The sequence below is a fragment of the Heterocephalus glaber genome, unplaced genomic scaffold, assembly GCF_053883595.1.
Source record: "Heterocephalus glaber isolate CG9 unplaced genomic scaffold, H.glaber_assembly_v1.0 deba00000122, whole genome shotgun sequence".
In the NCBI taxonomy this organism is placed as follows: Eukaryota; Metazoa; Chordata; class Mammalia; order Rodentia; family Bathyergidae; genus Heterocephalus; species Heterocephalus glaber.
This window is the reverse complement of record NW_028258138.1, coordinates 62746923-62763922: the sequence shown is the minus strand read 5'-3', so window position 1 is coordinate 62763922 and position 17000 is coordinate 62746923.

The window sequence follows — 17000 nt, the reverse complement described above, 5'->3', positions numbered from 1 at the left end:
TCTTTTGTCTTCCTAACTGCCTAGCATAATGTCATATTCAGAGAGTGTGTGCTTAATAATTGCACACTGAATTTGAATTTAAAAACAACAACAACAACAACAAAAGAGGACAGACCTATATAATCATTAAGAGGATATATGGATACCAAATAAATGAAGTTATATATGTCAAAGACAAAATGGGAGAAAATATTTTGGAATGTATATAAGACAAAATATTAACTTGAATACATTAACTTAAACAATTAAATAAAGAAGACAAAAATCCACTGAAGCATGGACAAAGGATATGAATAGCCATTTTACAAGACGGGAAATATAGATGTCTAATAAATATATGAAGTGATATTTAACCTAAGTAGTAATCAAGGAAATGTCAATTTAAAAAATGAGATACCATTTTTTACACATCACATCAGGTTGGTAAAATTAATTTAATAATGTCAACTGTTAAGAGTGGTATGAGGGACAGAGCAATTTCCAACGCGAGAATAAATTAATACAGCCATTTCAGAGAGCAGCTTGCAAGTATGATTTAGTAATTCTATTTTTCAGTGCCTACTCAAAATACTACTGTTTATGTGCAGAAGGAGGTTAAATATTACAACATGACATAATAGCAAAAATGGGAAATGAGCCTCACTCTGTTTTTTTGGTGAGATGTGATATTATTCAGCAGCTAAAAAGAATGAGGTTGTCTTAGCAGAGAGGTCCTAACTGTCCTAACACCAGCCTTGTCCATATCCCTTTACTTCACTTTCTTTTTCTTCATAGTACTTATTCTTTCATGTTATTATATTAGTTATGTGCATGCTTAATTGTCTATCATCTTTCACCACCTCTAAAAATGTAAAACTAATGAGCATAAAGATTTATCCTGTTTTTTCAGTGACACATATTAATGCAGCCCCTGGCATGTATTGCCTGGCACATAGTAGAGGGTCAGTGAATTATTATTGAATGAATAATTTTGAGTTAAACGTAACAACACGGAAAGCTTTGGAAGGCATATTGGTATGAAGAAGCAAGTTAGGAAATAATACATATAGGATGATATAATTCATGTAGATTAAATAAAAACAATTTTTTAATATCATTCTAATAATTCTACCATCTCCTCTTATTTCTAACTTGGTCATACTGGGTTCATTGTCTCTGCCAAAAGATATAAAGTGGAGAGGTGGTTAAAATGTCATGTACATGTAACCGGCTAACTCTGGATTTAAAAGCATGGACATTCTTAGGGAATAGGGGGAATTCCGAGTTTTCTCCCTTTTCCTACCACTTCACCCTAAAAAATTAACAAAACTGCCTTGAACTGAAAAGAGTAAGACATATGGAGATTTGGGGAGCTATCTCTCCCTTGCAGGGCACCAAAAATGAAAGAACAGAGGAGGACTTTCATTAGAAAAAAATGTGGATGGAACTAAGGGAGTTCTCTGGCTTTAGTAGGCACTCCAGGGAGAAGACTTCCAACTGCGATGTGGCAAAGACAATCATTAGTTCTAAAGACCCAGGCAGATGGAACCAAAGGTTTTCTCCTGAAGTACCCATGACAGAGATGACATGCAGGAACAATCAGATGCTTTAGTAACTAAAACCAAGTTTAGATATACCTGGTGGAAAAGAAGAGGGAAGGAGCCAATGGACTATGAGTAATTATTTTGGTGTTCTTAAGTAAATATTCCAAATATTAATAATTTTTCTTGCAAACCAGAATAGAAGCTAAGCTTTTCACTGTACCTAGGTATTTCAATATGTACATGAAAAAACATCTGGGTGGTGATGGACAGAGGCTTGATCGGTAATGTTTGAATTTTGTACCAAGAATGTATTCATGTATTCCATGTAATTAAAATTCATTTCCCTCCAAAACAGGAAGTAAAACAATCTACTGTACTTTTTTGGTAGAAGGAAGGGAAGAACTATAGGATTTGCTAAGGCCACAGGAGGGGCTGAGTTGAAAACTGACAGGTTCTAAGGGCAGATCCAAATAAGGCTGTGGTGTAGGTGACCAAATCTGACCTACAGGAAGCTGTGATTCTGCAGTTTTGCTTTTTTCCTCATGTGGGTCATTTTTCTGGCCTGCCTACAGATCTATTTAGTAGCCTAAAAGTACCAGAAGTTATGAGAATCTGTAACTAGAGAATTAAAGTCATATGAGGAGAAAAATGAAATATGAATTCCAAGTTCTGTCATGGATACACTTTCTTAATTATTTGGGCAAGCAGTATAAAAATCTGATATTTATGACTATCTCATACTTTTATAGCTGTTTTCAGTTCCAAGCATGTTACATTGTGTGCAAATTAAATGTCACGTTCTTATTTCTGTTTTAACTAGGATGGCCTTAAATTTTATTTTTCATTTTGTGATGTTTTCTGTTTCTTGAGGTTCATGAAAAGTTCAAAATTATTTTTAGTCAGGTGATAAACATTAAAATATAAAGCTACTGAAGGAGAAGAACTTAAATTGAAAAACATTCCATTTGTAAATCACTAGTGCTTGAGAATCTCAAGCTCTTAGTACATTTATAAATATCCATAATAGTTTATTTAAGAAACTGTGCCCTTTAACTTTTATCTTTCTATCACATTACTTGGTTTCTTTCTGTCCATGAAGTTGTGCTTCAGAAGACAGATCAAATCAGTGAGTGTGATAATCTCTCTTAGGCAGTTCCTGTTGACAGCAGATATTCTGATGTATCTGATTCTTCTTGGGTGATTTTCATTGCACCTACCATGTTGTAATGTGCATACAGTAGACGCATATTGAAGCAAAAAAGACATTTATTAAGGAATATTGAATAGTTCATAGACTCTCTGGGCCTGGAAAATCAGTATGTGAAGTGGTCAGGAACAAAGAAGTCTAATGAGGAAGGTCACTAATATCAGAATTATTAGACCAGAGAGGATGCCATAGCTTACCATTTTACCACATGTATTGGACATGTCCTCCAAGTCTCATTGTCTGCATGCTTGCATCCATTACTCTTCAGTCAACACAATAGTGTCAAGTATCCCTGATGAGACATGCCTGAGCCACTTGTTCTAACCCAAGCTGTCAGGGAAACTGGCAAAGTAAGTACCTTGCATGTTCTATGTCTAAAGTAGAAGGAAATATTCTACTTCTTATTGTGTGGAACTCAACAAGTGGAGAATTCACATATAGAGAAGAGGAGTTCAAAAGCCAAGGAGTATCAAAAACCCAATAATGTCTATCAAAAGGATTAAAGCTCAGCCTTTTTGCACTTACTGAACCTGAGAAGTTTATAAACACTGGCTCTTTCAATATTGGGTTTTAAATTCCTACCTGAGTATATCAGTTTTCTATTCTGCATATCAAATTACCCTGAAACTTAGCAGTTTAAAACAAAAATATGCACTTTTGATTTCACACAGTTACAGTGGGTCAGGAATTCTGGGATGGCTTAGATGGATTTCTCTGAGGGTTCTCATGAGGTTGAGCCAAGGTGTTAGCTAAAGCTCCAGTCATCGAAAGGTGTGATGTGAGCTTGAGGATCTATATTGAAGATGGGTTACTCATGTACTGATGGGATGTCTGGTGTTGACAGGAAGTGTCTGTTCCTCACCACGTAGACTCTTCATGGGGCTCTCTGACTGTACTCATGATGTGGAAGCTGATAGGGATCCAAAAATGAGGAACAGGAGCATTTATGTCTTTTATGATATTTATGCACAATATTCTGTTGACTACACTGTTTATTCCTAGTCAGTGTAGGAAAAGCCTACACTAGGGTGTGACAACCAGGATGCAAGCCAAATAGAATATTTTGTAGTCAGAATTGAAAATCCAGGTGACTCTGAGGTATGCACACATATTTGTAATGAGGCTGTCATAATTACTGGATTTGAAAGCCAAAAGTTTAGCTGAATCTGTTAAGTTAGAATAATTAAACAAAACCCAGAAATTCAAAGTGTATCAAATAGATTTAAGAATTTTTTTCAGTTGAAGCCAATTTGGAATTTCTTCATTGAAAGTTTCTTTCTTTTACTTTTCCAAAGTTGTCAGAATAAAATGACAAATTATAAAATTAAGAGGATTTGCTTTTCTTGTAGCATTATTTGCCTGACTGGAAAGTGGTAAATTATTTTAAAATGTTAATTTTCTTGCCTGGAGTAAGGAGCAATCATGCAGTTTAGGTCATAGATGGCAAAAGACAAAGACCATTGCTTTTCATGTTTTAGAATACTTTAGCCTTTTCTCATTTAGCTCTCAAGAGTTTGACTCTGTCTCTATTTTTTTTTGTATTAAATTCTTTTATTGGTACATTGTAGGTATACAACACAATTACATTTCTCATTGGGAATTGTACCTTTACATACTGCATCTTGGTTCTTATTTTTTCCCCATTCCTAGCCCTCCCTTCACGCCCTCCACCCTTCCCTATTTACAAAGACTTTATTTCCATTTTTTCCATTTCTCAGCATTTTTCCTTTCCCTTCTTTCCTTTCCCCTGCCCCTCCCACTACCCCTACCCCTTTAGATCTTTTCTTCCTATTTTACATTATCGATTATTCATTCTAATCATTGGTACATTTTAGGTATACAATATAATGACATTCATCATTGGAAATTTGCACCTTTACATAATCTCTCTTGGTTCTTATTTTTCACCCTTGCCCAGCCCTCCCTCAAACCCCTCCAGGGCTCCCTATTTATAATGATTTTGTTCCTATTTTTCCATTTTCTCATATTAATCCCATTCCCTTCTATCCTTTCCCCTAGCCCTCCCACTTCCTTCCCCTTTGCCCCTTTTCTTCCTATTTCACATTACCTATTATACATTTAGTCCTTATTTATACTTTCAGGTTCTCACACCAAAGAAACTATTCGGTATTTATTCATGTGTGTCCTATTTATTTCACTTAAGAGTATCGCCTCAATGTGCATCCACTTAGCTATAAATGTCTCTAATTTCTCATTTTTTATGGCTGAGTGGTACTCCATTTTATAAAAAAAACACATTTTCTTTATCCAGTGTCCAGTTGATGGGCATTTGGGCTGTTTCCAAGTTTTAGCTATTACAAACTGCACTGCTATGAACATGGGCACACATATATCACTGTGGTATGATTCTTTTAATTCTTTGGGGAGGATCCCCAGCAGTGCAATAGCAGGATCAAATGGGACTTCCAGTCCTAGTTATTTGAGGTATCTCCATACTGATTTCCACAGTGCTTGCACCAGTCTACACTCCCACCAGCAGTGGAGCAGGGTTCCTCTTTCCCCACAGCCCTGCCAGCATTGGTTATTGGTTGATTTCATGATAGCAGCCATTCTTTCTGGAGTGAAGTGGAATCTCAGCATTGTTTTCATTTGCATCTCTCGAATGGCCAGTGATGTTGAACATTTTTTCATGTATTTATTTGCTATTTCTACTTCTTTGTCTGAGAAATGTCTGTTCACTTCAGATGTCCATTTTTGGATTGGGTCTTTAAATTTGGGAGGTCTGATCTTTTTAAGTTCTTCATAGCTTCGAGAGAGTAGACCTTTGTCTGAGGAAGAGCAGGTGAAGATTTTTTCCCACATTGTGGGTTGTCTCTTCACACTGCTGGTGGTTTCTCCTGCTGTGCAGAAGCTTTTTAATAAGAAGAGATCCCATTTGTTGATTGTTTGTGCCAGTTCACAGGCAACTGAGGTTTTGTTCATAAAATCTTTTCCCACACTGATGTCTTCAAGGGTTCTACCTAACCTCTGTTCCAACTGGTTCAGAGTTTCTATTTTAATATTTAGATCTTTAATCCATTTTGATTTTAGTTTAGTGCATGGTGAGAGATATAGGTCTAGTTTGAATCTTTGGCAAGTTGAAGCCCAATTTTTCCAGCACCATTTATTAAAGAGGCTATCCTTCCTCCAGTGAGGGTGTTTGGCTCCTTTATCAAAGATGAGATGGCTGAGTGTGCCTGGCATTGTTTCTGCATCTTCTAATCTGTTCCACTGGTTCTCAAATCTGTTTCTTTGCCAGTACCATGCTGTTTTTATCACAGTAGCTTTGTACTAGATTTGCAGGTTGGGGATTGTGATAGCCCCTGCCATGTCTCTGTTACCTAGAATTGCTTTTGCTATTCTGGGTCTCTTTTTTTTCCAAATGAATTTTTTGATTGTTTTCTCAAGGTCTGTGAAGTATGCTGCTGGGATCTCAATTGGAATTGCATTAAATCTATATAGCAGTTTTGGAAGTATGGTCATTTTCACTATATTAATCCTTCCTACCCAGGAGCAGGGGATGTCTGTCCATTTTCTGATATCATCTTCAATCTCTCTTTTCAGAGTGCCATAGTTTTCAGAGAAGAAGTCTTTGATTTCTTTCATTAGGATGATTCCTAGGTATTTCAGTTTTTTGGATGCTATTGGGAAAGGAATTATTTGCCCTATTTCTCTCTCAGTGAGTCTGTCATTGGTGTAGTGGAAAGCTATTGATTTTTGTGTGTTGACCTTGTAAGCAGCTACTTGACTGAATTTGGTTATTAAGTCTAGAAGACTTTTGGTGGAGTCCTTGGGGCTTCTATATAGAGTATCATATCATCTGCAAATAATGACAGTTTGACTTCTTAATTACCTATCTTTATTCCATTTATTTCTTTCTCTTATCTAATTGCTGTGGCTAATGTTTCCAGAACTATATTGAACAAGAGTGGTGATAGTGGATATCCTTGTCTTGTTCCTGATTTGAGTGTGAAGGATTTCCGTTTTTGACCATTTAGTATGATATTGGCTGTTGGTTTTTCATAGATGGCTTCTATCAGTTTGAGGTAGAGACCATCTATTCCAATTTTTTGTAGGGTTTTTGTCATAAATGCATGTTGGATTTTGTCAAATGCTTTTTCTGCATCTATGGAGATAATCATATGGTTTTTGTCCTTGGCTCTATTGATATAGTGTATTACATTGATTGATTTTCATATATTGAACCATCCCTGCATCCCTGGGATGAATCCCACTTGATCAGGGTGTATGATCTTCTTGATGATCTTCTGCATTCTGTTTGCCAGTATCTTATTAAGGATTTTGCATCTATGTTCATGAGTGAGGTTGGCCTATAGTTCTCTTTTTCGGTTGGGTCTTTCTCTGCTTTGGGGATCAAGGTGATGCTTGCTTCCAGGAATGAATTTGGGAGTATTGCTTCCCTTTCAATTTCATTGAAGAGTGTAAACAGTAGTGGCAGCAGTTCCTCTCTAAATGTCTTGTAGAATTCAGCAGTGAAGCCATCAGGGCCCGGGCTTTTCTTACTTGATAAGTTTTTAATTACATTTTCCATTTCATTGGTTGATATTGGGTTGTTCAGAATTTTTAGGTCTTCTTCATTCAACTTTGGTAATTCATATGTATCTAGGAATCTGTCCATTTCTTCTGTGTTGTCCATCTTATTGGCGTATAGGTTCTGGAAGTAGGTATTGATGATCCTCTGGATTTCTGCTGGGCCTGTTGTAGTTTCACCCTTTTCATTCCTAATTGCATGGATTTGGGCCTTTTCTTTCCTTTCTCTGACAAAGTTGGCTAATGGTTTGTCGATTTTGTTGATTCATTTGAAGAACCAACTCTTGGCTTCACTGATTTTTTGTATCATTCTCTTAGTCTCCATTGCATTGATTTCTCCTCTGATCTTTATAATTTCCTCCCTTGTATGAGCTTTGGGGTTATCCTGCTCTTCTTTTTCTAGAAGCTTGAGGTTCAGCATCAGGTTGTTTAATTGGGATCGTTCTGTTTTCCTAATATGTGTATTCACTGCTATGAATTTCCCTCATAAGACAGCTTTCATTGTGTCCCATAGATTCCGATATGTTGTATTGTCATTGTCATTTAATTGAAGGAACTGTCTGATTTCTTCTTTAATTTCCTCTGTGACCCATTGGTTATTCAGAAGTGTGTTGTTCAATTTCCACATGTTTATGAAATTTTTTGAGTTTCTTTTGCTATGGATCTCCAATTTCATTGCACTATGGTCTGATAATGTACAGGGGACAACTTCAATTCTTTTGCACTTACTTAAACATGTTCCATGTGTGAGTATGTGGTCTATTTTGGAGAATGACCCATGTGCAGCTGAGAAGAATGTATATTCTGATTTTGTGGGGTGGAAGACTCTGTAAACATCTGTTAAGTTCATTTGTTCAAGAGTTCGATTGAGTTCCAGTATTTCATTACTTATTTTTAGTCTAGTTGATGTATCTATTTGTGACAGTGGGGTGTTGAGGTCCCCCATTACAATTGTATTAGTGCATATATGACTTTTCATGTCCATTAGTATTTGTTTTATATAGTTGGGTGCACTAGTGTTTGGTGCATAGATGTTTATGATTGTCATCTCTTCCTCTTGGATTCTTCCCTTTACAAGGATGTAGTGTCCTTCTTCGTCTCTCTTAATCAGGGTTGGTTTGAAATCTACTTGATCTGCCAAGAGGATAGCTACTCCTGCTTTTTTTCGGGTTCCCGTCACATGGACTACTGTTTTCCACCCTTTAACTTTCAGTCTCTGAGTTTCCTTTTGAATTAAGTGTGTTTCTTGTATGCAGCATATTGTTGGATTTTGCCTCTTGAGCCATTCTGCCAGTCTATTTCTTTTGATTGGTGAATTGAGACCATTAACATTGATGGTTATAACTGAAATGTATTGACTTGTCATTGCCATGACTTTTTCTTTTTGTTGGGTTCTCCCCCTTTACATTTAATTTCTTGTCATGCCAGATGGGTTCATTCTGCTTTGCTTCCTGGGGTTGTGATCCTCAATGTCTGTTCCTAGGATATTGTGTAAAATTCTGTGGAGTGCTGGTTTGCTATTCACAAAGTTCCTAAGGTGCTCTTTGTCATGAAAATATCTTATTTCTCCATCCATTTTGAAAGATAGTTTTGCAGGGTACATCAATCTGGGTTGGAGGCTGTTTACCTTTAGGGCTTGAAATACATCACTCCAAGCTCTTCTTGCCTTGAGGGTTTGCATTGAGAAGTCTGCTGTGATTCTGATGGGCTTTCCTTTGTATGTGATTTGTTTCTTTTCTCTGACTGCTTGGAGAACTTTGTTCTTCTGTTGTGTTTCTGGAATCGTAACAATTATATGCCTATGTGTAGGTTTTTTTGATCAAGGCTATTTGGAGTCCTATATGCCTTGCTTATCTGTATGTCAAGCTCTTTTCCCCTGCTTGGGAAGTTTTCTGCCATTATTTCTGTGAAGAGGTTTTTTATGTCATCTCCACTCTCTCCTGATTCTTCATTCAGCCCAATCAGTCTTATGTTATTCTTCTTTGCATCATCTAGCAGCTGCTGGATTGATTTCTCATGTTCCCTTATAATTTTGAAGCAATTTTTCTTTTCCTGGTCACTAATTCCAATCTTATCTTCTATATCTGAAATTCTGTCCTCACATTGGCTCATTCTGCTGTGTAGACTTTCAATGGAGTTTTTCATGTCCTCGAAATCTATTTGCATCTGTTTTATGGATTCCATTTGTTTCTTATGTTGAGATTCCACATGTTCCTGAGCTCCTCTCTAGATTTATTAATCATGTCTTGCACTAGGGGCACAATTTCTCCTGTTATCTGAGAAATTATTTCTGATTTCATTTTTTCCAGATCCCCTTTTATTGCCATTTCAGTGGGTCCAGGTGGTTGAGTACCAGAGTGTTCCATCTCATTTCCCTTTGGGGTTGCTGTAGATGATCTGGAAGTCCGGTTTTGAGACTTATTTACATGTTTTCTCATTTTGACTGGGGCAGGGGGCTGTTAGCACCTGCACAGATTACCTCCTCTGAGCTGGGTGAGGTGGGACAGGGGCCAGGAGCAGTGGTAGGGATGGTGACCCAAAAGCCCTTTCCTGTGGGCTGGGAGCAGCCGGAGGGATGGTGGCTGGGAAGCCCCTTCCTCTGGACCAGCAGCAGTAGGATGGTGGCTCAGAAGCCCCTCCCTCTGGGCCGGGAGCGGTGGGAGGGATGGTGGCCTGGAAGCCCCTTCCTCTGGGCCAGGAACAGTGGGACGATGGCTCAGAAGCCCCTACCTCTGGGCTGGGAACAGTGGGACTCAGTACCTTGGTCTGGTGCTCTGGTGTCCTCTGCGTCTTTGTAGTGTGGAATCAGGTGGCTGCCTGTCTGCAGCGGAGTGATTCGGTGTCTTCCGCATGACTGGACTCTGCCTCTTATAATCTTACTGCTTGAGAATTTAGATAAATTTCTCTTTCTGGGAACTTAAGTGAATTTATTTGTGTATTTGTCTACTTTAGCCTATTGGGGCTGTATAAAAATGCAGAGACCAGATATTATAGAAACAGAAATTTATTTCTCATAGTTCTAGAGGCAGGGGACCTCTCTGGAGCCTCATTTCTAAGGGAATCTGCCTGCATGACCTAATCACCAACCAAAGGCTCCATCTCCTAATACTACATTATACTGAGGATTAGAATTTCAACAAATAAATTGTGGGGGGGGGGCACAGCCTATAGTATGTCTCTTTGAGTTTAAATAGTAACACTGCATTTAAGATGGAAAGAAGAAAAGAAAGAAAATACTTCTCAATAATCAAATTCTTAGGGGAAAAAGAATTTAGTCCAGCAAGGACCAGGGGATTTTCCAAGCTTAAGGATATGCCAATCATTTCAGCATTTGTTATGGTTTAGATCTAAAATATCACCCAAAGTAACATGCACTTGCAAGGTGATTGGATCACAATGGTGCTACAATCATCCATTGATGAGTTCACAGCTGACTATGCTCTTCAGTAGTGGAGGTGGGTGGGAAAAGGCTGGTTACTGGGCATTATTGTCCCTGGCTCCTCCCCTCCCTCTCTGTTTTCAGGCTTCCCAGAACTAAGCAGCTTTGCTTTGCCATGCCTTTATCCACATTTCTTCCTTGGAAACTGCTGACCATGTACTGACTTTCCTAAGTGAGCTAAAATGTGAGCTAAATTAAATCTTTCCTCCTTTAAGTTGTGGATGTTGGATATTGTGTCTCATCCATGGGAAAGTGGATAAATATTGTACTGGAAATAGATGTAAAGAAGAGATTTTCCTAATGTTGAAATCTGAACATAGTAGAAAGTCCTATGAAATTTCATGACCAAAAGAAGGTATCTGTATCTGCCACGTGGTGGAGTCCAGTCTCTCTGGCCTATAATATTTACTATTAAATATTCAGGTATTTTGCAAGCTGATTATTAAACAATTAATAGCTGGAAGTAGGCTATGGTGCAATATGTATACTACATTGTCATTAGAACTCTTTCTCCACCCACATTGATAAAAGGCAGTAAGTCAACATATCACATGGGTCCTGTAGGGAGGCTGATAGTGGGGATATCCTGAGAAGGTGGTACTAGGATGTAGAGTTGATAAACACCCCATGATGCTGGTAGTGGTGGGAAAGCCAAGCTTCTCTGGGGCATAAATCTGTTGGGCAAATTGAAGGTAATGCTCACAGCACAGAGAGAACTGGTCCAGGAAAACATTCAGGGATAAGAACCAAGGAAAAATTTTTTAAAACAAGAAAGATGATAACAAACCAGAGTGGGATGCTTTACTCCTTAAAGGAGGAAATTGGGGTTTAATTAGGAAAATAAAACAGGACCCAGTAATTATCAAGGCAGCTGCTTCTCATACTTTAATGACTTCATCAGTCTGCTGAGGAAGGTAGCTATTATTAATCTTATTATCCACCTTACAATCAAGAATATTGAAACTCCCATTGTGAAGTAGTAGTGGTACCAGGATCCTAACTCAGTTTTTCCATAACATTTTTATTTCCTAGACAACCTTCTAGTAAATTGGGAAAAAGAAAAGAAAGGCAAAATGGAATTTTTCTGGGACCAGAATTCTCGAAGAGGAGCAAGGAAGTATGTATAAAATTAGTGAAGAAAGACAAGAGTTCAAAGTAAGAATATCTGAGTGGAAGGAACTTTCCTCACTGAGAGAGAAAGATAGGTTCAACTAAAAAATGGATTTGTGTCTAAATTTCTGCTTCAGATCCAGGAAAGGTGTACATAGAAGAACTACAGTCTAATAGGAAACAAAGGAGCATTTTCATAAATTAAACCAGGGCTGCCGGGAATTTAGCCCAGTGGTTCCACTGCCTGCCTAGCAAGCCCAAGGTCCAGAGTTTGATCTCCGGTACCACCACCCCCCCCCCAAAAAAAAACAGGGCCAGCTCATATATTTGACAAGTCCACGGAGCTATGCTACAATCCTATTAAAGGGTCCAAAGGAAATTGCTTCAATTCCTCTCCAGCTTGAGCCTGATTAAGGGGGCGGGGGGGGGGGATGTATTTGCCTTTACTCCCAAGGACCTCTAGTTCTTTGAATGGGCACTTCCTGGACATGAAGGAAGGTCATTGTGGAATAAGATTACAGGATCCTAGAGGGCAGGATCTTGGCCTTTGTCTTGGTGGTCTGTTTCTTGACAGCATGGCATATTGGATGAACAACAATTACTTTTTAAATTAATGTGTTCAACAGACATTTAAAATCCCTGCTAAAAATACAATGGCTTCAATTTTTGTAGTCTACCTCTGTGGTCTATTGTGCATACATATGTTTTAGATCTTAGGCTTTTAAGAAATGTGTTCTGACCTATTATTTATAACAAGATGAGATGGAAAATGCAACAAAAAAGCTTAAAAATTTTGCCTGAAGGCTGCAAATGAGCACATGCAGGCTGTGAGGTGGCCAAATTTGGAACCCAGGAATAATTAATTAGGAGTTATTCAATCAGGCTTTATGACTCATGAGCCTGTACCAGACTCTTTTCTTCTTGTTATTTGACTGATCCTGAAGAGGATCTAAGGCCATGAGTCAAAACACTGAGTTGTTTTCTCATTGTGGCTCAAAATCCAGATGATGTTGAGGCAAGAGAAGCTTCCTATTTCTGTCATTTTAGGAGTAGCTGCAACTCCACTGAAGTTTATGACACAGGTGAAACCATTTGTCCTCTTGTTCCAGCAAAGAAAAGAACTAGTAGGTGAAACAAGATGGCTCTTAATATCCACTGTTCATGTGTCTCCCAGGTCTGAGTGCAGAAAAAGGATGTGAAAGGTCCCAGTCAAAGGGGAGCTTGAATCATCTGTTCCTGAGGAGGCCTTGCAATAATTACCACTGCTCATTCAATCATGTTTGCCCATCTATGCTTATAGATGCAGCATCATCTGTTTTAGTCAGCTTTCTGTAACTGTGATAAAATACCAGAGAAAAACAACTTAAAGTATGGTTAAAAAAGAAAGAAAGAATGGTTTATTTTTGGTCATTGTTTCAGGGGTTTCCATCCATGGTCACTTGGCCCAATTCCTTTCTGTCTGTAGTAGAACAGTAAATTATGTGGAAGGGAACACCTGGTGGAGGATCATGGTAGCTGGGAAGGACAGAGAGAAAGATGGGAGAGAGAGAGAGAGAGGGAGAATGAATTCCAATACCCCTTCAAGGACTTGCCCCCAAAGACCTAATTTCCTTTGTTCCATGAGGCAGCACCTCCTAAAGTTCTACCTCCTCTTAGTAGCATCAAGGCTGGGGACCAAGTGTTCAACATGTAAGTCTTTAGATTACATTTAGATTGAAACTTGAAAAATTTCAGATGCCCAAAAGGTGCACAGCAAATAAAAAGTATACTGTATACTATTGTAGCCCAGAACGTTTTTATTCTCATCTTTCTCACAGAGTCTCACAGTATAAATATGTAAGAGACTCCGGAGTTCAAACTATTGTCTCAAATTTATTATATACATTAAGAGAATAAAGATTGAATGTTTGATAATGGCACTACCTTCTTTTCCTCTTTCAATAGATTGATATGGAAAAAAACTACTAGAATTCATTTATGAAATACTGCCCTGATAGAAAGTTACATAATTTAATGGAAAGAATCCAAATTAAAACCATGAAGAGTTGTCTTCTAGTGCCAGGCTTTAGGTACTAAGTTCTCCCATACCTCAGTTTGCTCATGTATAAAATGAGAAGTTTAGGTTAGATAATTCTTACATAAATTACTTTACTCCTAAAGTTCTAGGCTTCTGTGGCACCTATACAACACAAAAAATGGTTACACAAAAGATAGCTCATTCATATTATGGAGTATTATGCAACAATTCAAAAGAAAGAGGAAGATATCTGTGAACTGACATGGCACTATCTCTAATGCATACAGTAGAATAAAAACTAGTTATAGAATAGTTTGAATTATTTATGCACAAATACATACTAACAAAACTATATATTTTTGTATGTGCACACATTGATTAAGAAAATGTGAAGAAAAAGTTTTGGAAAGATACTCAATGAACTGATAATAGTAGTCACCTTTGAAAAGGTGATAAAAGACTTAAACTTTGTTTATAGTATTTACATTTTTTAGTAACAATGTATTAAATAGTAAAGAGATTTTTTTCTAATAGAGGATAAGATAGTTTGAGGATTTTCTATTTGATGAAACTGAAATCTAACTTGTGTTGCTTCTTTCAGGAAATGTTATGTAAGCATCCATGCATACTCACATGCTACAATACCCCCCAACTTAGTGCACATAGACCATTAAAGAATTCAGGCTTTCATAAGCCTTATCCTATGATTTATCCAACAATGTAGCCAATTGGTTATAAAGTTTGATTTCTCAAGTGTTCAGAAGCTATTACTCAGACTCAGTTTGAACAAAGCTAGTTCTGGGATTTAGACTCTTAAGGAATGATTCCATCTTATTGAACTCGAAAGCATACAGTCAAGGAAGGTGGTAGTGTTTCTCCAGAGACAGGTATTTATCTTCAACATTGCTCTGCAGTGGAGTTGCTGTCTGCCTTTGCATGGAGCAGATGGAAGAATTCCAGAACCTTGCTATAATTCTAGATTTTCTTAACTCTGTCTTTTCCAGCAGACATTAGTAATTTGAGAAAATACAAATACATGTTTAACAATGGTGGTTAATTTTAGAAACAGAAAGAAAGGAGAATATAAATATTGTTGACACATAGTAACAAATTTTGTCCCCTTCAACAATCCTAAAAGTAAATATGGGAGATATCATGCCTGATTTTTACACGCTAAGAAAATAAAACTCACATCCAGTCTTGGTAGCACATGCTACCAAGTATTAGTGCTCTGTGGCAGGAGGATTGAAAGTTTGAGCTCAGCCCAAGCAACTTGGTGAGTCAGTGAGAACCTGTCTCAAAAAATAAAAAAATAAAGATGGGCTGGAGGAGTCGTGTGGAACACGCCGAATCAGCCCCCTGCAGACAGGCAAGTCTGTGTATGCCCTACCAAGGTCCTGAGTTGCGCAGAAGATGCCGAATCACCCTGCTGCAGACAGGCAGGTCTGCCCAGGCCCTACCGAGGTCCTGAGTTGCACAGAACATGCCGAATCAGCCTGCTGCAGAAAGGCAGGGCTGTGCATGCCCGACCGAGGTCCTGAGTCACGGGGAAGACACTGAATCACCCTGCTGCAGACAGGCAGCCACCTGATTCCACACTACAAAGACGCAGAGGACACCAGAGCACCAGACCAAGGTACTGAGTCCCACTGTTCCCAGCCCAGAGGTAGGGGCTTCTGAGCCATCGTCCCACTGCTCCTGGTCCAGAGGAAGGGGCTTCCCAGTCACCATCCCTCCTGCTGCTCCCAGCCCAGAGGAAAGGGCTTTTGGGCCACCTTCTGTCCCGCTACTCCTGGCCCAGAGGAAGGGGCTTCCAGGCCACCATCCCTCCCACCGCTCCCGGCCCAGAGGGAGGGGCTTCTGAGCCACCATCCTACTGCTGCTGGTCCAGAGGAAGGGGCTTCCCAGCCACCATCCCTCCGGCTGCTCCCAGCCCACAGGAAAGGGCTTTTGGGTCACCATCCCTACCACTGCTCCTGGCCCCTGTCCCACCTCACCCAGCTCAGAGGAGGTAATCTGTGCAGGTGCTAACAGCCCCCTGCCCCAGTCAAAATGAGAAAACATGTAAATAAGTCTCAAAACCGGACTTCCAGATCATCTACAGCAACCCCAAAGGGAAATGAGATGGAACACTCTGGTACTCAACCACCTGGACCCACTGAAATGGCAATAAAAGGGGATCTGGAAAAAATGAAATCAGAAATAATTTCTCAGATAACAGGAGAAATTGTGCCCCTAGTGCAAGACATGATTAATAAATCTAGAGAGGAGCTCAGGAACATGTGGAATCTCAACATAAGAAACAAATGGAATCCATAAAACAGATGCAAATAGATTTCGAGGACATGAAAAACTCCATTGAAAGTCTACACAGCAGAATGAGCCAATGTGAGGACAGAATTTCAGATATAGAAGATAAGATTGGAATTAGTGACCAGGAAAAGAAAAATTGCTTCAAAATTATAAGGGAACATGAGAAATCAATCCAGCAGCTGCTAGATGATGCAAAGAAGAATAACATAAGACTGATTGGGCTGAATGAAGAATCAGGAGAGAGTGGAGATGACATAAAAAACCTCTTCACAGAAATAATGGCAGAAAACTTCCCAAGCAGGGGAAAAGAGCTTGACATACAGATAAGCAAGGCATATAGGACTCCAAATAGCCTTGATCAAAAAAACCTACACATAGGCATATAATTGTTACGATTCCAGAAACACAACAGAAGAACAAAGTTCTCCAAGCAGTCAGAGAAAAGAAACAAATCACATACAAAGGAAAGCCCATCAGAATCACAGCAGACTTCTCAATGCAAACCCTCAAGGCAAGAAGAGCTTGGAGTGATGTATTTCAAGCCCTAAAGGTAAACAGCCTCCAACCCAGATTGATGTACCCTGCAAAACTATCTTTCAAAATGGATGGAGAAATAAGATATTTTCATGACAAAGAGCACCTTAGGAACTTTGTGAATAGCAAACCAGCACTCCACAGAATTTTACACAATATCCTAGGAACAGACATTGAGGATCACAACCCCAGGAAGCAAAGCAGAATGAACCCATCTGGCATGACAAGAAATTAAATGTAAAGGGGGAGAACCCAACAAAAAGAAAAAGTCATGGCAATGACAAGTCAATACATTTCAGTTATAAC